The sequence below is a fragment of the Pseudophryne corroboree genome, chromosome 9 (assembly GCF_028390025.1).
Source record: "Pseudophryne corroboree isolate aPseCor3 chromosome 9, aPseCor3.hap2, whole genome shotgun sequence".
In the NCBI taxonomy this organism is placed as follows: Eukaryota; Metazoa; Chordata; class Amphibia; order Anura; family Myobatrachidae; genus Pseudophryne; species Pseudophryne corroboree.
In genome coordinates this window covers 216,082,912-216,108,997 of record NC_086452.1, presented here as the reverse complement: position 1 = coordinate 216,108,997, position 26,086 = coordinate 216,082,912, and positions in this window count along the sequence as shown.

The window sequence follows — 26,086 nt, the reverse complement described above, 5'->3', positions numbered from 1 at the left end:
TGTCGGCCACTAGGGTCGCTTATCTTACTCACGCAGTCAGCTACCTCATTGCGCCTCTTTTTTTCTTTGCGTCATGTGCTGTTTGGGGAGGGTTTTTTGGAAGGGACATCCTGCGTGACACTGCAGTGCCACTCCTAGATGGGCCCGGTGTTTGTGTCGGCCACTAGGGTCGCTTATCTTACTCACACAGTCAGCTACCTCATTGCGCCTCTTTTTTTCTTTGCGTCATGTGCTGTTTGGGGAGGGTTTTTTGGAAGGGACATCCTGCGTGACACTGCAGTGCCACTCCTAGATGGGCCCGGTGTTTGTGTCGGCCACTAGGGTCGCTTATCTTACTCACACAGCTACCTCATTGCGCCTCTTTTTTTCTTTGCGTCATGTGCTGTTTGGGGAGGGTTTTTTGGAAGGGACATCCTGCGTGACACTGCAGTGCCACTCCTAGATGGGCCCGGTGTTTGTGTCGGCCACTAGGGTCGCTTATCTTACTCACACAGCGACCTCGGTGCAAATTTTAGGACTAAAAATAATATTGTGAGGTGTGAGGTATTCAGAATAGACTGAAAATGAGTGGAAATTATGGTTTTTGAGGTTAATAATACTTTGGGATCAAAATGACCCCCAAATTCTATGATTTAAGCTGTTTTTTAGCGTTTTTTGAAAAAAACACCCGAATCCAAAACACACCCGAATCCGACAAAAAAAATTCGGTGAGGTTTTGCCAAAACGCGGTCGAACCCAAAACACGGCCGCGGAACCGAACCCAAAACCAAAACACAAAACCCGAAAAATTTCCGGCGCTCATCTCTAGTATAATAGATTGTATATATGTTTATGGGGATATGTGCATGTGCAGAAGGGGTATATATATGTATATACAGTATGTGATAAAGTCAGCCAGACGAAACGCGTTGGTTGTACCTCACTAATGCTGGCCATACATCAGGACGATATCTTTCCAACCAGCCAACTAGTTGGCTGGTTGGAAAGATAATCTGGCAGTGTGTGGGAGGAAACGATTATCAGCCGTTCGCTCCCACACGCTAAAAAACGGCCAGAAACGGTCTGTCCAACTAGTTGGGAAAATCAAACCTGTTTGATTTTCCCAACTAATCGTTCAGGTGTAGGGGAAACTCTCCCCCCAACTGAACGATAAGTAGGTGGACACAGGCTGACAGTGTCCACCTACTTTTGTCACCCTCACTGCTGGCCAGCCCAGGATCCCAGCGGCGGCATTGGAGCAGGAGTAGTGATGAGGTTCAGGGGCAGCTGCGGCAGTCCATCAATGCTGCCGTGCTGCCCCTGTCATCGCGGCAGCGGCGGCAGGAGGAGAAGCAGGGACGGGCTGCGGGAGTACTTCACTCCTGCCCCGGGACATTAGGACTCATCAGCGGCGGCATTGGAGGGAGCAGTGATGGGGTTCAGGGGCAGCTGCGGCAGTCCATCACTGCTGCCGTGCTGCCCCTCTCATCGCGGCAGCGGCGGCAGGAGGAGAAGCAGGGACGGGTTGCGGGAGTACTTCACTCCTGCCCCGGGACATCAGGACTCATCAGCGGCGGCATTGGAGCAGTGATGAGGTTCAGGGGCAGCTGCGGCAGTCCATCACTGCTGCCGTGCTGCCCCTGTCACTCCGGGACCCCTGTCAGCGGCGGAGGGTGAGCGGGAGCCGGGAGGAAGATTAGGGCAAGTGGAGAATATCCCCCTTCCAACGCCCCCGTGATAACTATATGCCCTGGCACCATATTTCTCCCCCTTTCCCGGTGAGCACAAACCCGAGGACTATAAACCCCTTCACTGCAGTGTCCCCTGCCAACCTCCCTCCTGCGATGCCCCTTAAAAAAAATTAAATTATATATATATATATATATATATATATATATATAAAATAAGGAAAACGGCACTCAGGGATCACAACATAATGAACTTATTGGTTTTATATATATATATATATATATATATATATATATATATATATATTAAGATCTATAAAGGCAGCACTCCAAGTGACTTTCAAATAAGACAATAATTCAGCGTTGTTTTGTCAACATTTCAGAAGTTGTTTATTTCAGTTCTTTTGTCAGGATCCTGAACTGAAGCAAAATACTTCTGAGACGTTGACTTGTCTTATTTGAAAGTCACTTGGAGTGCCGCCTTTTGCGGATCTTTGCACTGTATTAACCGTTATCCGGCAGAATCATGGTTTGAGGATGGCACCGGCGCACATTGGCCCTCATTCCGAGTTGTTCGCTCGGTATTTTTCATCGCATCGCAGTGAAAATCCGCTTAGTACGCATGCGCAATGTTCGCACTGCGACTGCGCCAAGTAACTTTACTATGAAGAAAGTAATTTTACTCACGGCTTTTTCTTCGCTCCGGCGATCGTAATGTGATTGACAGGAAATGGGTGTTACTGGGCGGAAACACGGCGTTTCAGGGGCGTGTGGCTGAAAACGCTACCGTTTCCGGAAAAAACGCAGGAGTGGCCGGGGAAACGGTGGGAGTGCCTGGGCGAACGCTGGGTGTGTTTGTGACGTCAACCAGGAACGATAAGCACTGAAATGATCGCACAGGCAGAGTAAGTCTGGAGCTACTCAGAAACTGCTAAGTAGTTAGTAATCGCAATATTGCGAATACATCGGTCGCAATTTTAAGAAGCTAAGATTCACTCCCAGTAGGCGGCGGCTTAGCGTGTGTAACTCTGCTAAATTCGCCTTGCGACCGATCAACTCGGAATGAGGGCCATTGTCTGAAAGGCAAGCAGGAGTGCCGGCTTCCTGCATACTATGTACAGTATATGTGTATATGTGTGTGTGTGTATGTATGTATATACAGGTACCGGCCACCCCACTGCCGCCAGCTTACTCCCCGCACTGGCCGCCAGCCTCTGTCCTGTGTCGGCCACAGGGCACGGCCACCTCATCGCCACCAGGCTCCATTTCTCCACTGCCTTCAGCATCATAGGGACCGGCTGCAACTACAGGAGTGACCGGCCACCTCTGCACCGCACATCTAGTTTGAACATGGGGATAAATCAGCAGGTGATATTCATCCCATACTGTTGCATGTTTTGAATTAAAAACCCCCCACTAAAGTACTGTAGGCAGGCACTATCCGCCTACTTCGGTGACATCACAAGTCGGACAGAGGTTGTCAGGTTGGTTGGTCTGATGAAAAGTTGGTTAGATGTGTGGAGCAGTGATGAAAAGTTGGTTAGATGTGTGGAGCACTGTTTTAGTTGAACAGACAAGTTGGATGGTTGGAAGTTTGGAGTGTTGGAGAAAAGTGTATGGCTAGCATAACTCTATATACTAAGCAGAGGCGGAACTACCGGCAGTGCAGGCAGTGCACTGCACTGGGGCCCGCCTCTGTCCAGGGGCCCAAGCATGTAATGAGTCAAACTGACTCATTACATGCCGCTGTGCGCTGCAGGCAACCGCTGCCCACAGCGCACAGCCGCCCGGAGATAGGAGCTGAGCAGCGGTACAGACGGGGGAAGGAGGAGGGAGCCGGAGGACGGAGCCGCAGCAGCGCTTTGTTACTGGTGGAGGCGCTGCTGCTGCTGCTCCTCTGCTTCCCTATAGGCTGTCTTCCGAGAACAGCCTATAGGGAAGCAGAGGGGCAGCAGCAGCAGCGCCTCCACCAGTAACAAAGCGCTGCTGCGGCTCCGTCCTCCGGCTCCCTCCTCCTCATTCTCTACTGCCCGGGAATCGTCGTCTGACGCAGCTGCACCGAGGAGCCTGAGGGTAAGTATAATTCTTCTTTCTTTCTTTCTTTCTTTCTTTCTTTCTTTCTTTCTTTCTTTCTTTCTTTCTTTCTTTCTTTCTTTCTTTCTTTCTTTTTCTTTCCTTCTTTCTTTCTTGTGCCTGCCTGCCGCAATGTGTAAAAAGGGGGGACTACCTGCCGCAATGTGTAAAAAGGGGGGACTGCCTGCCGCACTGTGTAAAAAGGGGGGACTGCCTGCTGCAATGTGTAAAAAGGGGGGACTACCTGCCGCAATGAGTAAAAAGGGGGGACTGCCTGCCGCAATGTGTAAAAAGGGGGGACTACCTGCCGCAATGTGTAAAAAGGGGGGACTGCCTGCCGCAATGTGTAAAAAGGGGGGACTGCCTGCCGCACTGTGTAAAAAGGGGGGACTGCCTGCCGCAATGTGTAAAAAGGGGGGACTACCTGCCGCAATGTTTAAAAAGGGGGGACTGCCTGCCACTATGTGTAAAAAGGGGAATCTGCCTGCCGTAATGTGTAAAAATGGGGACGCTGTCTGCCGTAATGTGTAACAAGGGCACGCTGTCTGCCGTAATGTGTAAAAAGGGCACGCTGTCTGCCGTAATGTGTAACAAGGGCACGCGGTCTGCCGTTATGTGTAAAAAGGGGTAATCTGCCCGACGCTATGTGTAAAAATGGGGAATCTGCCTGCCGTAATGTGTAAAAAAGGGGGGCTGCCTGACGCTATGTGTAAAAATGGGGAATCTGCCTGCTGCTATGTGTAAAAAGGAGGAATCTGCCTGCCGTAATGTGTAAAAATGGGGACGCTGTCTGCCGTAATGTGTAACAAGGGCACGCTGTCTGCCGTAATGTGTAACAAGGGCACGCTGTCTACCGTAATGTGTAAAAAGGGCACGCTGTCTGCCGTAATGTGTAACAAGGGCACGCGGTCTGCCGTTATGTGTAAAAAGGGCACGCTGTCTGCCGTTATGTGTAAAAAGGGCACGCTGTCTGCTGTAATGTGTAAAAAGAGGAATCTGTTCGCTGTAAGGTGTAAAAGGGTCTCTACCTGGTGTAGTGGTGCTACTGTGCGGCGTAATTTGAATAATGGAGACTACTGTGTTGGTATTATTTTGTGGCCACACCCCTTCCCCACGAAGCCACGCCACTATGTATTTTTGCGCGCGCCTATGGCGCGCACTGCCCCCGGGGTGGACTTGGATGGGGGGGGGGCCCAAAGCATTTTGTCGCACCTGGGCCCACCGCTTGCTTGTTCCGCCACTGATACTAAGATAAGCTCAAAAACTCTCATCTTTTTAGATTGTACTGTTTTTTTAGTATTGTAAAGGTCTTATATGTTTTTATGTATTTTATGTCCCATTTTTTTCTATATAGTCCAATATGCATATTTTTATGGTCTATATACTGTATAACCCCTTTTTTTTTTTAATGTGGCTAACTTTGTATTTAAATTAAAATATTATTATCTTTTACCTAAAAACTGAGTTTGCTTTTATCTACATAGAATATCCCCCATCTTTTATTTATATTTTATTCTCCGGACCCTTTTGCCTTCTAATTCAGAATATAGCAGCTTAAACACCGTTGGTCGCTTTTATCCCTATCCCTATACCGATATATCTGTGTACTGTATATGTGTGAGGAATACAGGAGGGTGCATATACAGTATGTTTATTGGGGAAGGGATACATGAGGTGTATATATGCATATTTGGGTTTGTGTGTATACTGTATATGCATGTAGGGATATGTGCATGTACAGAAGGGGTGTATATACAGATGGAGCCATGCTTATCCTGGCTCCGTCTGTGCCTGGGGGCGCATCTACCCCTGCGTCTGGTGCGCGCGCGCGTCCATGAAGCGCATGAGCCCCATTCACTAGTCACGCCGGGAGCGCTCGTGTGCAATGAAGCAGCACTAGATGAGTGCGGCTCCATCTGTATGTACTGTACTGTATATGTATGGGGGATGTTCATGTACAGGAGGGTGTATATATGTATATTGTGGAGTAGTATGTGTGCATTTATGAGGCATATATATGTACATTAGGGAGTATGTGTATATATGAATATGTGGATATGTGCATTTACTGAAGGGGTGTATATATGTATACTGTAATCATCCTCTGCTAGCTATACCATCTTTACCATGTATACGGTAATCAGCCTCTGCCAGCTGTACAATCCTCACCTTGTATCCTGTGATCAGCCTCTGCCAGTTGTACCACCCTCACAGTGTACGTATACTGTAATCAGCCTCTGCTAGCTGTACCACCACTACACTGCATGTTGTAATCAACTTCTGCAAGCTGCACCACCCTCACTTCGTATTCCGTAGTCAGCTTCTGTCAGCTGTACCACCCTCACTCCCTATACCGTAATCAGCCTCTGCCAGCTGTACCACCCTTAGTCAGTTTACTGTAATCAGCCTGTGCCAGCTGTAAACCCCTCACACTGTATACAGTAATCTGTCTCAGCCAGTGTACCACGCTCACATTGCACATTGTATTCAGCCTCTGCCATCTGTACCACCTTCACTCTGTATAATGTAATCAGCCTCTGCTAGCTATACTAACTTCACTCTGAATGCTGTAATCAGCCTCTGTCAGCTGTACCATCATCACTCTGAATCTTGTAATAAGCCTCTGCCAGCTGTACCACCCTCAAGCCGCATACAGTAATCAGCCTGTGTCAGCTGTACCACCCTCACACCATATACGGTAATCAGTCTCTGCCAGATGTACCATCTTCACATAGTATACCGTATCAGCCCCTGCCAGCTGTACCACCCTCACTCTGAATCCTGTAATCAGCCTATACCAACTTTACCACCCTCACACCGTATACTAAAGATGAGCAGGTTCAGTTCCCTGAGAACCGAATCCCCCCGACCTTCACACTCTGAGTCCAGATCGGAGTCCGGATCAGGTTTTTCCCACCAGACTCGGAAACCAGAACGAGGCAAAACGTCATCATACCGCTGTCGCGAGTTTTTGAATTCCGCCATTTTCACTCCAGTCCTAGAGAGTGTAGCGAGAAGACGTGTCTCCTCAGTGTCTGTGCGGGAAAGTGGTATGGAGCGTGGGGTGCGACCTGCTCTTTTCTATCATTCCAGTGGTGGTGTCTTGTGCTGCATCAGTCCAGTGGTGGTGTCTTGTGCTGCATCAGTCCAGTCACAGTGGTGGTGTCCTGTGCTGGCAGAAGTGCAGTGCTGCTGTATAAGTCCAGTCCAGTGGTGCTGTGTTGTGCTGCATCAGTCCAGTGGTGGTGTCCTGTGCTGCCATTAGTCCAGTGGTAGTGTCCAGTGCTGCCAAAAGTCCAGTGGTGCTGCTGTATATGTCCAGTCCAGTGGTGCTGCCGTATAAGTCCAGTCCAGCGATGCTGCCATATAAATCCAGCTGTACTGCCGTATAAGTCCAGCGGTACATCCGTATAAGTCCAGTGGTACAGCCGTATAAGTCCAGGGTACTGCCGTATAAGTCCAGTGGTGCTGTATAAGTCCAGTCCAGTGGTGCTTCTTGTGCTGCATCAGTCCAGTAGTGGTGTCCTGTGCTGCCATTAGTCCAGTGGTGGTGTCCTGTGCTGCCATAAGTCCAGTGGTGCTGCTGTATAAGTCCTGTCCAGTGCTGCTGCCGTACAAGTCCAGTCCCGTGGTGCTGCCGTATAAGTCCAGTCCGGTGGTGCTGCCGTATAAGTCCAGAGTTACTGCCATATAAGTCCAGTCCAGTGGTGCTGCTGTATAAGTCCAGTCCAGTGGTGCTGCCATTTAAGTACAGCAGTACTGCCGTATAAGTCCAGGGGTACTGCCATATAAGTCCAGCGGTACTGCCGTATAACTCCAGTGTTACTGCCATATACGTCCAGTCCTGTGGTGCTGCAGTATAAGCCCAGTCCAGTGGTGCTGTATAAGTCCAGCGGTACTGACACATAAGTCCAGCGGTACCACCATATAAGTCCAGCGATACTGATGAATAAGTCCAAGGGTACTGCCATATAAGTCCAGCAGAACTGCTGTATAACTCCAGCGGTACTGCCATATAAGTCTAGTGGTAATGTATAAGTCCAGTCCAGTGGTGCTGTCTTGTGCTGCATCAGTCCAGTGGTGGTATCCTGTGCTGCATCAGTCCAATCACTTCAGTGGTGGTGTCCTGTGCTGTCATAAGTCCAGTGGTGGTGTCCTGTGCTGCCATAAGTCCAGTGCCACTGTATAAATCCAGTCCAGTGGTTCTATCTTGTGCTGCATCAGTCCAGTGGTGGTGTCTTGTGCTGCATCAGTCCAGTTACTCCAGTGGTTGTGTCCTGTGCTGCATAAGTCTAGTGGTGCCGCTGTATAAGTCCAGTCCACTGGTGCTGCCATATTAGTCCAGTCCAGTGGTGCTGCCGTATAACTCCAGTCCAGTGGTATTGCTGTATAAGTCCAGTGGTACTGCTGTATAAGTCCAGTGGTACTGCTGTATAAGTCCAGCGGTACTGCCGTATAAGTCCAGCGGTCCTGCCGTATAAGTCCAGTCCAGTGGTGCTGCCGTATAAGTCCAGTCCAGTGGTGCTGCTGCTGTATAAGTCCAGTGGTACTTCCGTATAAGTCCAGGGGTACTGCCGTATAAGTCCAGGGGTGCTGCCGTATAAGTCCAGCAGTACTGCCGTATAACTCCGGTGGTGCTGTATAAGTCCAGTCCAGTGGTGCTGTCTTGTGTCTTGTGCTGGTTCAGTCCCATCATTCCAGTGGTGGTGTCCTGTGCTCCTATAAGTCCAGTGCTGCTGTATAAGTCCAGCCCAGTGGTGCTGCCGTATAAGTCCAGTCCAGTGGTGCTGCCATATAAGTCCAGTCCAGCTGTGCTGCCGTATAAGTCCATCGGTACTGCCATATACAGTAAGTCCAGTCCAGTGGTGCTGCCGTATAAGTCCAGTCCAGTGATGCTGCTGTATAAGTCCAGTCCAGTGGTGCTGTCATATAAGTCCAGCAGTACTGTTGTATAAGTCCAGGGATACTGCCGTATAAGTCCAGTGGTGCTGTATAAGTCCAGTCCAGTGGAGCTGTCTTGTGCATCAGTCCAGTGGTAGTGTACTGTGCTGTCATAAGTCCAGTGGTGGTGCCATATAAGTCCAGTCCAGTGGTGTTGCCATATAAGTGCAGTCCAGCTGTGCTGACATATAAGTCCAGCGGTACTGGCATATAAGTCCAGTCCAGTGGTGCTGCCTCATAAGTCCAGTCCAGTGATGCTGCCATACAAGTCCAGTGGTACTGTCGGATAAGTCCAGGGGTAATGTCATATAAGTCCAGGGGTAATGTCGTATAAGTCCAGGGGTACTGCCGTATAAGTCCAGTGGTACTGCAGTATAACTCCAGCGGTACTGCCGTATAAGTCCAATGATGCTGTATAAGTCCAGTCCAGTGGTGGTGTCTTGTGCTGCATCAGTCCAGTGGTGGTGTCTTGTGCTGCATCAGTCCAGTGGTGGTGTCTTGTGCTGCATCATTCCAGTGGTGGTGTCTTGTGCTGCATCAGTCCAGTGGTGCTGCATCAGTCCAGTGGTGGTGTCTTGTGCTGCATCAGTCCAGTGGTGCTGCCTTGTGCTGCATCAGTCCAGTGGTGGTGTCCGGTGCAGCAATAAGTCCAGTGGTGGTGTCCTGTGCTGCCATAAGTCCAGTGCTGCTGTATAAGTCCAGTCCAGTGGTGCTGTCTTGTGCTGCATCAGTCCAGTCACTCAAGTGGTGGTGTCCTGTGCTGCCATAAGTCCAGTGGTGGTGCTGTATAAGTCCAGTCCAGTGGTACTGCCATATAATACCAGTGATACTGCAGTATATGTCAAGTAGTACTGCCATATAAATCTAGTGATACTGCTGTATATGTCCAGTGTTACTGCAGTATAAATCCAGTGGTACTGCCGTATAAATCCAGTCCAGTGGTACTGCTGTATAAGTCCAGTGGTACTGCCATATAATTCCAGTGATACTGCCGTATATGTCCAGTGGTACTGCTGTATAAATCCAGTGATACTGCCATACATGTTCAGTGGTACTGCCATATATTTCCAGTGATACTGCCGTATATGTCTAGTGGTACTGCTGTATAAATCCAGTGATACTGCCGTATATGTCCAGTGGTACTGCAGTAAATCCAGTCCAGTAATACTGCTGAATAAGTCCAGTGATACTGCCATATATGTCCAGTGGTACTGCCGTATAAATCCAGTGATACTGATTTATATGTCCAGTGGTACTGCCATATAATTCCAGTGATACTGCTGTATATGTCCAGTGGTACTGCCGTATAAATCCAGTGGTACTGCCGTATAAATCCAGTCCAGTGGTACTGCCATATAATTCCAGTGATACTGCCGTATATGTCCAGTGGTACTGCCGTATAAATCCAGTGATACTGCCGTTTTTGTCCAGTGGTACTGCCATATAATTCCAGTGATACTGCCATATAAGTCCAGTGGTACTGCTGTATAAATCCAGTGATACTGCCATATATGTCCAGTGGTACTGCTATATAATTCCAGTGATACTGCCGTATATGTCTAGTGGTACTGCTGTATAAATCTAGTGATACTGCCGTATATGTCCAGTGGTACTGCAGTAAATCCAGTCCAGTAATACTGCTGAATAAGTCCAGTGATACTGCCATATATGTCCAGTGGTACTGCCGTATAAATCCTAGTGATGAGCGGGTTCGGTTTCTCGGAAACCGAATCCCCCCGAACTTCACGCTTTTTACACGGGTCCGAGGCAGACTCGGATCTTCCCGCCTTGCTCGGCTAACCCGAGCGCGCCCGAACGTCATCATCCCGCTGTCGGATTCTCGCGAGGCTCGTATTCTATCGCGAGACTCGGATTCTATATAAGGAGCCGCGCGTCGCCGCCATTTTTCACACGTGCATTGAGATTGATAGGGAGAGGACGTGGCTGGCGTCCTCTCCGTTTAGAATAGAAATAGATAGTGAGAGTGAGACACTTGATTTACTGGAGCTTAGGAGTACTCAGAGAGTGCAGAGTTTACTAGTGACTGACCAGTGACCACCAGTGCAGTTTTATTATTATTTAATATAATCCGTTCTCTGCCTGAAAAAAAACGATACACAGTGACACAGTATACCATATCTGTGCTCAGCCTCAGTGTGCTGCATCATCTATGTATATCTGACTGTGTGGAGTGCTCACTGCTCACACAGCTTAATTGTGGGGGAGACTGGGGAGCAGTTATAGCTGGAGTACATATATTTAACAGTGCACACTTTTGCTGCCAGAGTGCCACTGCCAGTGTGACTGACCAGTGACCAGTGACCACCAGTATATTGTGATTGTCTGCCTGAAAAAGTTAAACACTCGTCGTGTGGTGTTTTTATTCTATAAACGCATTCTGCTGACAGTGTCCAGCAGGTCCGTCATTATATAATATATACCTGTCCTGCAGCAGTGATATATATATATATTTTTTTATATCATTATCATCCAGTCTATACTAGCAGCAGACGCAGTACGGTAGTCCACGGCTGTAGCTACCTCTGTGTCGGCAGTCGCTCGTCCATAATTGTATACCTACCTGTGGTGCTTTTTTTTTTTCTATCTTCTTCATACTAGTAGTTAACTTTAGGAGTCTGCAGTGCTGACAGTGTCCAGCAGGTCCGTCATTATATAATATATACCTTTCCGGCTGCAGTAGTGATATATATATATATATTTTATATCATTATCATCCAGTCTATATTAGCAGCAGACGCAGTACGGTAGTCCACGGCTGTAGCTACCTCTGTGTCGGCAGTCGCTCGTCCATCCATAATTGTATACCACCTACCTGTTGTGTTTTTTTTTTCTATCTTCTTGATACTAGTAGCTTACTTTAGGAGTCTGCAGTGCTGACAGTGTCCAGCAGGTCCGTCATTATATAATATATACCTGTCCGGCTGCAGTAGTGATATATATATATTTTTTATATCATTATCATCCAGTCTATATTAGCAGCAGACGCAGTACGGTAGTCCACGGCTGTAGCTACCTCTGTGTCTGCAGTCGCTCGTCCATCCATAATTGTATACCACCTACCTGTTGTGTTTTTTTTTTTTCTATCTTCTTGATACTAGTAGCTTACTTTAGGAGTCTGCAGTGCTGACTGTGTCCAGCAGGTCCGTCATTATATAATATATACCTGTCCGGCTGCAGTAGTGATATATATATATTTTTTATATCATTATCATCCAGTCTATATTAGCAGCAGACGCAGTACGGTAGTCCACGGCTGTAGCTACCTCTGTGTCGGCAGTCGCTCGTCCATCCATAATTGTATACCACCTACCTGTGGTGTTTTTTTTTCTATCTTCTTGATACTAGTAGCTTACTTTAGGAGTCTGCAGTGCTGACAGTGTCCAGCAGGTCCGTCATTATATAATATATACCTGTCCGGCTGCAGTAGTGATATATATATATTTTTTATATCATTATCATCCAGTCTATATTAGCAGCAGACGCAGTACGGTAGTCCACGGCTGTAGCTACCTCTGTGTCGGCAGTCGCTCGTCCATCCATAATTGTATAACACCTACCTGTTGTGTTTTTTTTTTCTATCTTCTTGATACTAGTAGCTTACTTTAGGAGTCTGCAGTGCTGACAGTGTCCAGCAGGTCCGTCATTATATAATATATACCTGTCCGGCTGCAGTAGTGATATATATATATTTTTTATATCATTATCATCCAGTCTATATTAGCAGCAGACGCAGTACGGTAGTCCACGGCTGTAGCTACCTCTGTGTCGGCAGTCGCTCGTCCATCCATAATTGTATACCACCTACCTGTTGTGTTTTTTTTTTCTATCTTCTTGATACTAGTAGCTTACTTTAGGAGTCTGCAGTGCTGACAGTGTCCAGCAGGTCCGTCATTATATAATATATACCTATCCGGCTGCAGTAGTGATATATATATATTTTTTATATCATTATCATCCAGTCTATATTAGCAGCAGACGCAGTACGGTAGTCCACGGCTGTAGCTACCTCTGTGTCTGCAGTCGCTCGTCCATCCATAATTGTATACCACCTACCTGTTGTGTTTTTTTTTTTTCTATCTTCTTGATACTAGTAGCTTACTTTAGGAGTCTGCAGTGCTGACTGTGTCCAGCAGGTCCGTCATTATATAATATATACCTGTCCGGCTGCAGTAGTGATATATATATATATTTTATATCATTATCATCCAGTCTATATTAGCAGCAGACGCAGTACGGTAGTCCACGGCTGTAGCTACCTCTGTGTCGGCAGTCGCTCGTCCATCCATAATTGTATACCACCTACCTGTGGTGTTTTTTTTTTCTATCTTCTTGATACTAGTAGCTTACTTTAGGAGTCTGCAGTGCTGACAGTGTCCAGCAGGTCCGTCATTATATAATATATACCTGTCCGGCTGCAGTAGTGATATATATATATTTTTTATATCATTATCATCCAGTCTATATTAGCAGCAGACGCAGTACGGTAGTCCACGGCTGTAGCTACCTCTGTGTCGGCAGTCGCTCATCCATCCATAAGTTTACTAGTATCCATCCATCTCCATTGTTTACCTGAGGTGCCTTTTAGTTGTGCCTATTAAAATATGGAGAACAAAAATGTTGAGGTTCCAAAAATAGGGAAAGATCAAGATCGACTTCCACCTCGTGCTGAAGCTGCTGCCACTAGTCATGGCCGAGATGATGAAATGCCATCAAAGTCGTCTGCCAAGGCCAATGCCCAATGTCATAGTACAGAGCATGTAAAATCCAAAACACCAAATATCAGTAAAAAAAGGACTCAAAAATCTAAAATAAAATTGTCGGAGGAGAAGCGTAAACTTGCCAATATGCCATTTACCACACGGAGTGGCAAGGAACGGCTGAGGCCCTGGCCTATGTTCATGGCTAGTGGTTCAGCTTCACATGAGGATGGAAGCACTCAGCCTCTCGCTAGAAAAATGAAAAGACTCAAGCTGGCAAAAGCACAGCAAAGAACTGTGCGTTTTTCGAAATCACAAATCCACAAGGAGAGTCCAATTGTGTCGTTTGCGATGACTGACCTTCCCAACACTGGACGTGAAGAGCATGCGCCTTCCACCATTTGCACGCCCCCTGCAAGTGCTGGAAGGAGCACCCGCAGTCCAGTTCCTGATAGTCAGATTGAAGATGTCAGTGTTGAAGTACACCAGGATGAGGAGGATATGGGTGTTGCTGGCGCTGGGGAGGAAATTGACCAGCAGGATTCTGATGGTGAGGTGGTTTGTTTAAGTCAGGCACCCGGGGAGACACCTGTTGTCCGTGGGAGGAATAGGGCCATTGACATGCCTGGTGAAAATACCAAAAAAATCAGCTCTTCGGTGTGGAAGTATTTCAACAGAAATGCGGACAACATTTGTCAAGACGTGTGTTGCCTTTGTCAAGCTGTAATAAGTAGGGGTAAGGACGTTAACCACCTCGGAACATCCTCCCTTATACGTCACCTGCAGCGCATTCATCATAAGTCAGTGACAAGTTCAAAAACTTTGGGCGACAGCGGAAGCAGTCCACTGACCAGTAAATCCCTTCCTCTTGTAACCAAGCTCACGCAAACCACCCCACCAACTCCCTCAGTGTCAATTTCCTCCTTCCCCAGGAATGCCAATAGTCCCGCTGGCCATGTCACTGGCAATTCTGACGAGTCCTCTCCTGCCTGGGATTCCTCCGATGCATCCTTGCGTGTAACGCCTACTGCTGCTGGCGCTGCTGTTGTTGCTGCTGGGAGTCGATGGTCATCCCAGAGGGGAAGTCGTACTCGTAAGACCACTTTTACTACTTCCACCAAGCAATTGACTGTCCAACAGTCCTTTGCGAGGAAGATGAAATATCACAGCAGTCATCCTGCTGAAAAGCGGATAACTGAGGCCTTGGCATCCTGGGCGGTGAGAAACGTGGTTCCGGTATCCATCATTACTGCAGAGCCAACTAGAGACTTGTTGGAGGTACTGTGTCCCCGGTAACAAATACCATCTAGGTTCCATTTCTCTAGGCAGGCGATACCGAAAATGTACACAGACCTCAGAAAAAGACTCACCAGTGTCCTAAAAAATGCAGTTGTACCCAATGTCCACTTAACCACGGACATGTGGACAAGTGGAGCAGGGCAGGCTCAGGACTATATGACTGTGACAGCCCACTGGGTAGATGTATGGACTCCCGCCGCAAGAACAGCAGCGGCGGCACCAGTAGCAGCATCTCGCAAACGCCAACTCTTTCCTAGGCAGGCTACGCTTTGTATCACCGCTTTCCAGAATACTCACACAGCTAAAAACCTCTTACGGCAACTGAGGAAGATCATCGCAGAATGGCTTACCCCAATTGGACTCTCCTGTGGATTTGTGGCATCGGACAACGCCAGCAATATTGTGTGTGCATTAAATCTGGGCAAATTCCAGCACGTCCCATGTTTTGCACATACCTTGAATTTGGTGGTGCAGAATTATTTAAAAAACGAGAGGGGCGTGCAAGAGATGCTGTCGGTGGCCAGAAGAATTGCGGGACACTTTCGGCGTACAGGCACCACGTACAGAAGACTGGAGCACCACCAAAAACGCCTGAACCTGCCCTGCCATCATCTGAAGCAAGAAGTGGTAACGAGGTGGAATTCAACCCTCTATATGCTTCAGAGGTTGGAGGAGCAGCAAAAGGCCATTCAAGCCTATACAACTGAGCACGATATAGGAGGTGGAATGCACCTGTCTCAAGCGCAGTGGAGAATGATTTCAACGTTGTGCAAGGTTCTGCAACCTTTTGAACTTGCCACACGTGAAGTCAGTTCAGACACTGCCAGCCTGAGTCAGGTCATTCCCCTCATCAGGCTTTTGCAGAAGAAGCTGGAGACATTGAAGGAGGAGCTAACACAGAGCGATTCCGCTAGGCATGTGGGACTTGTGGATGGAGCCCTTAATTCGCTTAACAAGGATTCACGGGTGGTCAATCTGTTGAAATCAGAGCACTACATTTTGTCCACCGTGCTCGATCCTAGATTTAAAACCTACCTTGGATCTCTCTTTCCGGCAGACACAAGTCTGCTGGGGTTCAAAGAACTGCTGGTGACAAAATTGTCAAGTCAAGCGGAACGCGACCTGTCAACATCTCCTCCTTCACATTCTCCCGCAACTGGGGGTGCGAGGAAAAGGCTCAGAATTCCGAGCCCACCCGCTGGCGGTGATGCAGGGCAGTCTGGAGCGACTGCTGATGCTGACATCTGGTCCGGACTGAAGGACCTGACAACGATTACGGACATGTCGTCTACTGTCACTGCATATGATTCTCTCCCCATTGAAAGAATGGTGGAGGATTATATGAGTGACCGCATCCAAGTAGGCACGTCAGACAGTCCGTACTTATACTGGCAGGAAAAAGAGGCAATTTGGAGGCCCTTGCACAAACTGGCTTTATTCTACCTAAGTTGCCCTCCCACAAGTGTGTACTCCGAAAGAGTGTTTAGTGCCGCCGCTCACCTTGTCAGCAATCGGCGTACATTAAAATGAATTATAATCAATTCCTCCGTGGAGACATTGACCAGCAGCAATTGCCTCCACAAAGTACACAGGGAGCTGAGATGGTGGAATCCAGTGGGGACGAATTGATAATCTGTGAGGAGGGGGATGTACACGGTGATATATCGGAGGATGATGATGAGGTGGACATCTTGCCTCTGTAGAGCCAGTTTGTGCAAGGAGAGATTAATTGCTTCTTTTTTGGTGGGGGTCCAAACCAACCCGTCATTTCAGTCACAGTCGTGTGGCAGACCCTGTCACTGAAATGATGGGTTGGTTAAAGTGTGCATGTCCTGTTTATACAACATAAGGGTGGGTGGGAGGGCCCAAGGACAATTCCATCTTGCACCTCTTTTTTCTTTCATTTTTCTTTGCGTCATGTGCTGTTTGGGGAGTAGTTTTTGGAAGGGCCATCCTGCGTGACACTGCAGTGCCACTCCTAGATGGGCCAGGTGTTTGTGTCGGCCACTTGGGTCGCTTATCTTAGTCACACAGCTACCTCATTGCGCCTCTTTTTTTCTTTGCGTCATGTGCTGTTTGGGGGGTGTTTTTTGGGAGGGCCATCCTGCGTGACACTGCAGTGCCACTCCTAGATGGGCCAGGTGTTTGTGTCGGCCACATGGGTCGCTTATCTTAGTCACACAGCTACCTCATTGCGCCTCTTTTTTTCTTTGCATCATGTGCTGTTTGGGGGGTGTTTTTTGGAAGGGCCATCCTGCGTGACACTGCAGTGCCACTCCTAGATGGGCCAGGTGTTTGTGTCGGCCACTAGGGTCGCTTATCTTAGTCACACAGCTACCTCATTGCGCCTCTTTTTTTTCTTCTTTGCGTCATGTGCTGTTTGGGGAGTAGTTTTTTGAAGGGCCATCCTGCGTGACACTGCAGTGCCACTCCTAGATGGGCCAGGTGTTTGTGTCGGCCACTAGGGTCGCTGAGCTTAGTCATCCAGCAAATTTTAGGACTAAAAATAATATTGTGAGGTGTGAGGTGTTCAGAATAGACTGAAAATGAGTGGAAATTATGGTTATTGTGGTTAATAATACTTTGGGATCAAAATGACCCCCAAATTCTATGATTTAAGCTGTTTTTTAGGGTTTTTTGAAAAAAACACCCGAATCCAAAACACACCCGAATCCGACAAAAAAAATTCGGTGAGGTTTTGCCAAAACGCGTTCGAACCCAAAACACGGCCGCGGAACCGAACCCAAAACCAAAACACAAAACCCGAAAAATTTCCGGTGCTCATCACTAATAAATCCAGTGATACTGATGTATATATCCAGTGGTACTGCCATATAATTCCAGTGATACTGCTGTATATGTCCAGTGGTACTGCCGTATAAATCCAGTGGTACTGCCGTATAAATCCAGTCCAGTGGTACTGCCATATAATTCCAGTGATACTGCCGTATATGTCCAGTGGTACTGCCGTATAAATCCAGTGATACTGCCGTATTTGTCCAGTGGTACTGCCATATAATTCCAGTGATACTGCCATATAAGTCCAGTGGTACTACTGTATAAATCCAGTGATACTGCCATATATGTCCAGTGGTACTGCTATATAATTCCAGTGATACTGCCGTATATGTCTAGTGGTACTGCTGTATAAATCCAGTGATACTGCCGTATTTGTCCAGTGGTACTGCCATATAATTCCAGTGATACTGCTGTATAAATCCAGTGATACTGCCATATATGTCCAGTGGTACTGCCATATAATTCCAGTGGTACTGCTGTATATATCCAGTGGTACTGCTGTATAAATCCAGTGCAGTAATACTGCCGTATAAGTCCAGTGATACTGCCATATATGTCCAGTGGTACTGCCGTATATATCCAGTGATACTGATGTTTATGTCCAGTGGTACTGCCATATAATTCCAGTGATACTGCCATATAAGTCCAGTGGTACTGCCATATAAATCCAGTGGTAATGCTGTATAAATCCTGTCATGATACTGCCATATATGTACAGTGATACTGCCGTATATATCCAGTGGTACTGCCATATAAATCCAGTGAAAATGCCGTATATGTCAAGTAGTACTGCCGTATAAATCCAGTGATACTGCCGGTTTTGTCCAGTGGTACTGCCATATAATTCCATTGTACTTCCGTATATGTCCAGTGGTACTGCCGTATATGTCCAGTGGTACTGCTGTATAATCCAGTCCAGTGATACTGCCATATATGTCCAGTGGTACTGACGTATAAATCCAGTGAAACTGCCATATAAATACAGTCCAATGGAACTGCTGTATAAGTCCAGTGGTACTGCCATATAATTCCAGTGATACCGCCGTATATGTCAAATGGTACTACCATATAAATCCAGTGATACTGCCGTATATGACCAGTGGTACTGCTGTATAAATCCAGTGATACTGCCGTATATGTCAAGTGGTACTGCCATATAATTCCAGTGATACTGCCGTATTTGTCCAGTGGTACTGCCATATAATTCCATTGTACTTCCGTATATGTCCAGTGGTACTGCCATATATGTCCAGTGGTACTGACGTATAAATCCAGTGAAACTGCCATATAAATACAGTCCAATGGAACTGCGGTATAAGTCCAGTGGTACTGCCATATAATTCCAGTGATACTGCCGTATATGTCCAATGGCACTACCATATAAATCCAGTGATACTGCCGTATATGACCAGTGGTACTGCTGTATAAATCCAGTGATACTGCCGTATATGTCCAGTGGTACTGCCATATAATTCCAGTGATACTGCCGTATATGTCCAGTGGTACTGTTGTATAAATCCAGTGGTACTGCCATATAAATCCAGTCCAGTGATACTGCTGTATAAGTCCAGTGATACTGCCATATATGTGCAGTCGTACTGCCGTATAAATCCAGTCCAGTGATACTGCCGTATATGTCCAGTGGTACTGTTGTATAAATCCAGTGGTACTACCGTATAAATCCAGTCCAGTGGTACTGCCATATAATTCCAGTGATACTGCCGTATATGTCCAGTGGTACTGCCGTATAAATCCAGTGATACTGCCAAATATATCCTGTGGTACTGCCGTATAAATCCAGTGATACTGCCATATATGTCCAGTGGTACTGCCATATAATTCCAGTGATACTGCCTTATATGTCCAGTGGTACTGCCGTATAAATCCAGTGGTACTGCTGTATAAATCCAGTCCATTGATACTGCCGTATATGTCCAGTGATACTGCCGTATATGTCCAGTGGTACTGCAGTATAAGGCCAGTCCAGTAATACTGCCGTATATGTCCAGTGGTACTGCCATATAAGTCCAGTGATACTGCCATATAAGTCCAGTGATACTGCCGGATAAGTCCAGTCCAGTGGTACTGCCGTATAAGTCCAGTCCAGTGGTGCTGCCATATTAGTTCAGTGGTGCTGTCCTGTGCTGTATATTATTTACTCCAAATAAAGGGGTTATTAATATTTAATACAAATAATTTTTACAGGGTTTGCCCTGTATTGTGTAGAGGTACGCTCTACTGTGCTGCATTTTGTTATATAACTCCAGAAAAATAATGGAGAACAAAAATTTGAAGGATAAAATAGGAAAAGATCAAGAACCACTTCCTCCTACTGCTGCTGCTGCTGCTGTTGTTGCTGCTGGGAATTGATCATCATCCCAAAGGGGAAATCGGAAGACCACTTGTACTACTTCATCTAAGTAAATGACTGTCCTTTGCGAGGAAGGTGAAATATGACAGCAGTTATCCTGTTGCAAAGCGGATAACTGAGGCCTTGACAACTATGTTGGTGCTAGACGTGCGTCCGGTATCCACCATTAGTGCAGTGGGACTGCAGTGCAACACTAGATGGGCCATGTGTTTGTGCCGCACACTTATGTCGCTCAGCTTAGTCATACAGCTACCTTGTTGCACCTCTTTTACTTTTTTGCATGATGTGCTGTTTGGGGACTAGATTTTTTTAAGTGTTATCCTGTCTGCCACTGCAGTGCCACTCCTAGATGGGCCAGGTGTTTGTGCCGCAGTTGTGTCGCTTATCTTAGTCATACAGCTACCTCATTGCACCTCTTTTACTTCTTTGCATGATGTGCTGTTTGGGGCCTAGTTTTTTTAAGTGCCATTCTGTCTGCCACTGCAGTGACACTCCTAGGTGGGCTAGGTGTTTGTGCCGCACACTTGTGTAGCTTAGTTTAGCCATCCAGCTACCTCATTGCACCTCTTTTACTTCTTTGCATGGTGTTCTGTTTGGGGCCTAGTTTTTTTTAAGTCCTATCCTGTCTGCCACTGCAGTGCCACTCCTAGATGGACCAGGTGTTTGTGCCGCACACTTGTGTCGCTTAGCTTAGTCATACATATACTTCGGTGCAACTTTTAGGCCTAAAAACAATATTGTTAGGTATTCAGAATAGACTGGAAATGAATGGAAATGAATGTTATTGAGGTTAATAATACCGTAGGATCAAAATTACCCCCAAATTCTGTGATTTTAGCTATTTTTATATTTTTTTCAAAAATCATCCAGATCCAAAACCAAAACCCGAAAGGGTGGTTTTGGCAAAACCAATCCAGATCCAAAACACGGGCAATGATCCAGTTCCAAAACCAAAACACGAAAAGTGCCCACCGCACATCTCTAATATATACTGTATATATTACAGTATATGCTGTATCTTGAAGACGGGTAATAAACCCGAAACGTTGATATTATGCGGGGAATGTGCATTTACAGGATGGTGCATATATGTTTATTGGGGAGGGGGATACATGAGGTATATATATGTATATATATATATATATATATATATATGTACAGTATATTTTGGTTTATGTGTGTACATGCATATGGGGATATGTGCATGTACTGAAGGGGTGTATATAAATATATATATATATATATGTACAATAGAAGGCGGCACTCGGAGACTGTCATCAGGTGAAAAAAGTGTGCTTTTAATCGACATTTCGGGAGACGTACTCCCTTCCTCAAGACACAGCAAACAAAAGTGCAAGTGCAGAACAACATTTAAATAACTTACCAACCCCTGGCTCGCCCGTTCCCGCCGCAGCCAGCGGCGTCCCGATCCACGGCGCCCGCACTTCCGGGTTCAGATGGCTCCGCCCCTCGGTCGTGACATCCTTCCGTGGACGGGAGATGCCGCTGTTGCAGGGGGAGGCACAGGAAGTGACCACGCGTTGCCATGGGGATATACATAAACAAACATGACACCTACGAAAAATGTAAACATAACATTAAAAATCTGACCACGCATTGTGGAAATACATGATTTAAACATGAAAAACCCCCAAAGTGCACCCTTAAGACACACACTGCATACTGCCAGGGTGTGATGACAACAGTAACAAACATGCCTAAAATCCGATGTTTTAAAAAAATAATTCAATTATTAATACAGAAATGTGAAAAATCCAACATATATATACGTTGAGGCAAATCCCCTGTCCTCAAGGCTATATCACTTGGGTCAATCGACACCTACTTTACTGATGACTCTTGATGTGCAAATTAGCAGCACACATGGCGTGGCTAACACATACACACTCTATCTCCACCAGATCTATGAGCCACTATTTTTATACAATTTTTACATAGACAATGCAGCTTGAGCACTCCTGCATTCAAACTACAAGTCACCTACATGCACAGGAACCTCTGGTTGTAGATGGAGTACCGGCCCAACCCGCTATCATTATGGAAAACCTTATAGAAAACAATTAAGGCTCAGATATTCATTTAAACCCCGCGGGTGGATTGTGTCTAGCTTATGGATCCACCTTGCCTCTAATCGTAGCAATTTATTGGCACGATTACCTCCCCGTAATGAATCTGGGACCTGGTCCACAATTTTATATCGTACCGATGCCAAGCTGTGACGCATCTGTGCAAAATGACGTGCCACAGGTTGGTCACTCTTGCCCGGCGTCAAAGCTGCCCTGATGGCCGATCGATGTTGGGCCATCCTTTCCTTAAACATGCATTGAGTTTTGCCCACGTAGTATAAACTACATGGGCAAATTAGCACATAAATGACAAACACTGAGCTACATGTAAGTGCATGTGGGATCCTGATCTTTCTTCCTGTGTGGGGGTGCGAGATGGAATCACCTGTCAGCATATAGCTACAGGTTGTGCAGCCCAAACACTTATAACAACCCGCCTTACGTGTCAAAAAATGAGTGTTGGGTTGTATCACTTTAAACCCAGTCACATCATTCTTTACTAAATAATCTTTTAAATTGGCGCTGCGGGTATAGCACGGCATGATGCGACTGTTTTTTAACACTTGTAGGCTGGGGTCAGAGGTTATAATGGGCCACATTTGTTTAACTTTTTTACAGGTTAACTTGCTGGCGGTGTTAAATTGATTAACCCACGCCACCTTGGTGGATTGCTCAGTGCGTGTTTTCACCTGCAGTAACTCCTGTCTATTCTTTGATCTGGCCCTGGCACATGCTTGTTTCAATAATGCAGGGGGATACCCCCTTTGTAGAAACTTTTTGGTCATGGCTTCAAGTTGTGTTTCCAGGTCCTCAGGGGCGCTAGTAATTCTGCACACACGGAGGTACTGGGAATAGGGTAAGCCTTGAATGAGTGCAGGCGGGTGAAAGCTGTCATGTCTGAGCAGCGTGTTGCGGTCAGTGGGCTTGGTGTACACTGTGGTCTCTATCTTTCCCTCTCGTATCGTGATTTTAATGTCCAGAAAACAAATTTCGGACAAATGAGTGTTGAGAGTGAATTTAACCGGACTCTCAGACTGGTTGTGCGTATCAACTAATCTAGACAAAACCTCCTCGTTGCCAATCCAAAACAGCAGGAGGTCATCTATATAACGGGTGTATAGCTTAATCTGCCCGGCTATCTCTGGATCTTCAAAGAACACCTGTTGCTCGACTTCCCACATATAAGCATTGGCTAGCGATGGAGCCACCGCCGACCCCATGGCACAGCCTCTGGTCTGTATGTAAAACTTGCCATTAAAAAGAAAATAATTGTGCGTTAACGTATATTCCAAAAGGTTAATGAACAACTCAATGTCGGGACCCTCATATAGAGGGTTGTTCGTGATAAGGTGTCTCACGGCTGCTAGCCCTGCTTGGTGCGGTATACAAGTATAAAGACTCGTTACGTCAAGCGTGGCTAGCACCGTGCCTGCCTGGACTGGGCCTAATGATGCAAATTGTCTCAGCAACGGGCTCGAATCTTTTAAATGGGAAAAAGTAGCTTGGATACATGGTTGTAGGAAAAAATCTAGATAGACGGCAATGGATTCACACAGCGACCCCCTGGCCGAGATGATGGGCCGGCCCGGGGGGTTCTGTGGATTCTTGTGAATCTTGGGAATTGAGTAAAAGACAGGGACTACCGGATGCAAACACACCAATCTGTTAAATATTTCATTTGTGATTAAGCCCTCTGTCCTAGCTTGTAATAACATACCATCCAACTCCACCTTATATAAAGCTGTTGGATCACCTTCTAGTAAGCTATAAGTCAGGCAATCCGCTAACAACCGATCACATTCTGCAATATAATCACTAGTGTCTAAAATGACAATTGCTCCCCCTTTGTCCGCGCCCCTTATAATAATGTCCTGTCTGGCACTTAAGTCCTTGAGGGCGCTGTATTCCTCACGGGACATATTTCTGTGGACCTGGGGTGGCGGGTGATCTTGCAGATGTTCCAACATCCGTGTGAAAGTCTTGATTGAAGCGTTGTTCGAGACAGGATCAAACTTAGAACCAGACGTTAACTTTTTAATGTAAGGGGTAGATGGCCCTTTCTGTATGTAACATGAATATTGTTTATTATTGATTGTGTAGCCTTAAATTAATATAAAGTTATTGTTAGTATTAGAAAGAATGTGTAGTTCATGTAAAATCCAATAGGTCTGAGGTTCATATGAGTATATTGTGTAAGGGAAATGCACAATAAATATAATAGGAATAAATATATGAAATTAATATATGTATAAATGTATATATTGTAGTAATGAATTGGAGTAGTTGTATCATCCATTGTGATGGTGGTCCGTTGCCATAGTTTCTTTAATAAAGCAGTGGTTGTGTGTACTTCAAGGTGGGCTCGAGACATGGTGAGATGGGCAATAGCTTGCAGGGCAGCAAAGGCGGCAAAAAAGGGTCCTTAACATTTACCTTGCACTGCGGAGCAACAACCTGCAGGGCGGGAAGAGTTTGCCCACGAGCGGGGTTCAGGGCTGACCGCGAGCGGCTGACTATGGGAGGCACTGGTTGGCGGTGGCTAGGGACGGCGGACCAATTGCGAACGGCTGTGCGGCGCGAGTCCTTTTATCCGTGGGTATAAACAGAGCTCACCTGCGCTGCTTGGGAGTCTGCTGTTCCCCCGGGTAGTGTGTGCACATGGTCTCCAGCGCATCACTAAAGGAGCGGTGGTGGCGCTGCGGGGATCGAATAGCATACCGGCACCGGGCATACCTGCTGATAGAATCTGAAGCGGAGTGAGGCGCGCCGCTGACGGATGAGCGGAGGCCGGTCTGCAGTGGTGGCTTGTAGCGCTGAGAGGAGAGGAAGCAGCAGGAAGCTGGTGAGCAGTTCCCTAGCAACGGAGGGGAAGCCGTAGCCACGCCGCATCCAGTAAGCTGAAGCGGGGGCAGTGCAGATTAGAAACGCCTCCTGCAGCCGTACTTGATAGCCTGTCAGCGCCTGTCAGAAAGCCAGGGGAGGAGTTGGGGGAGCACCACACAGCCGCAGCAGTATCGCCAGAAGGCGTAACTGAAAGTACCCAGCTCCTACACTGCACCCTGCACTATAGATTGGATTGACACTTTAATATAAGTAATTGGGGAGGGACAGTAGCTAATGGTAATGACAGGTGGCAATAAGCCAGAAATATGTCACTGTGACCCTATTCATTAACACAAGGGCACAATGTATTGGAAGCTAAATCCAAGTGGCTGGAATATCTGTAAAGACACCTAGACAAGTAGCATATTATAGATGTTATAACTAAACAGCTGGTGAAAACTGCAGCCTTTATAATTAAACAATTAACTATAACTTTAAAGATGCCTAGAGACTGAGTAATAATAATAAGAGATGGTTGCAGATCACAGCCTAATTTAAAGAAGATTTGAATGACAACATATCTGCTTGCTTAAAGGAAACTAAGCTAAAGCCATTATAACTGTTATAGATGTTATGAGCCCAGAACTGAAGCAAAAGTTATTTAGCTTTTACCTAAGTTAGTATTCATCTACAGAAAAGTATCGAGTAAAGAACCTATATTCTAACTGTACTTGATAAGTATATTGGCTCAAGCAGGACTATACAAGGGAATCTCATACAAAGTAGACAGGAAAGTAGAAGACACATTGTTACTCATAAGCATTGATATTGGTATCTACATTCTGCTCAAGTGGATACAGTTATTAAATATAATCTTCAGTAAACCAGACTTTCTAGGAAAAAGGGTAACATCAAATTGCTACAGTAATAACATACTACGTAAAGGAGACAGTTGCAATAAGTGTCAAGGAGACATAACATTTCTGCAGTCCAAGGCCTTCTGTTTGTATATATATATATATATATATATATATAAGGAAGACATTATTGGAGATGGACACACTTAATATATCTTAATATATGTGGTATCAATTGTTTAAGGTATATCAAATGTTTTTTATTAAGGCCCTATTTGTGCACAGCAGGGTTAAGAGTACCCGGGTAACTCATTCTCAACTGAGGATAGGAGAGTTTTTTGTATTGCATGCAAACTAACATGCATAGGAGTGGTGGGAATATTGGTGAAAGTATTACTTTCTTTATGTCTAACTAAATGTATTAATGTACAAGTTTTAAAGTGTTGTTGTG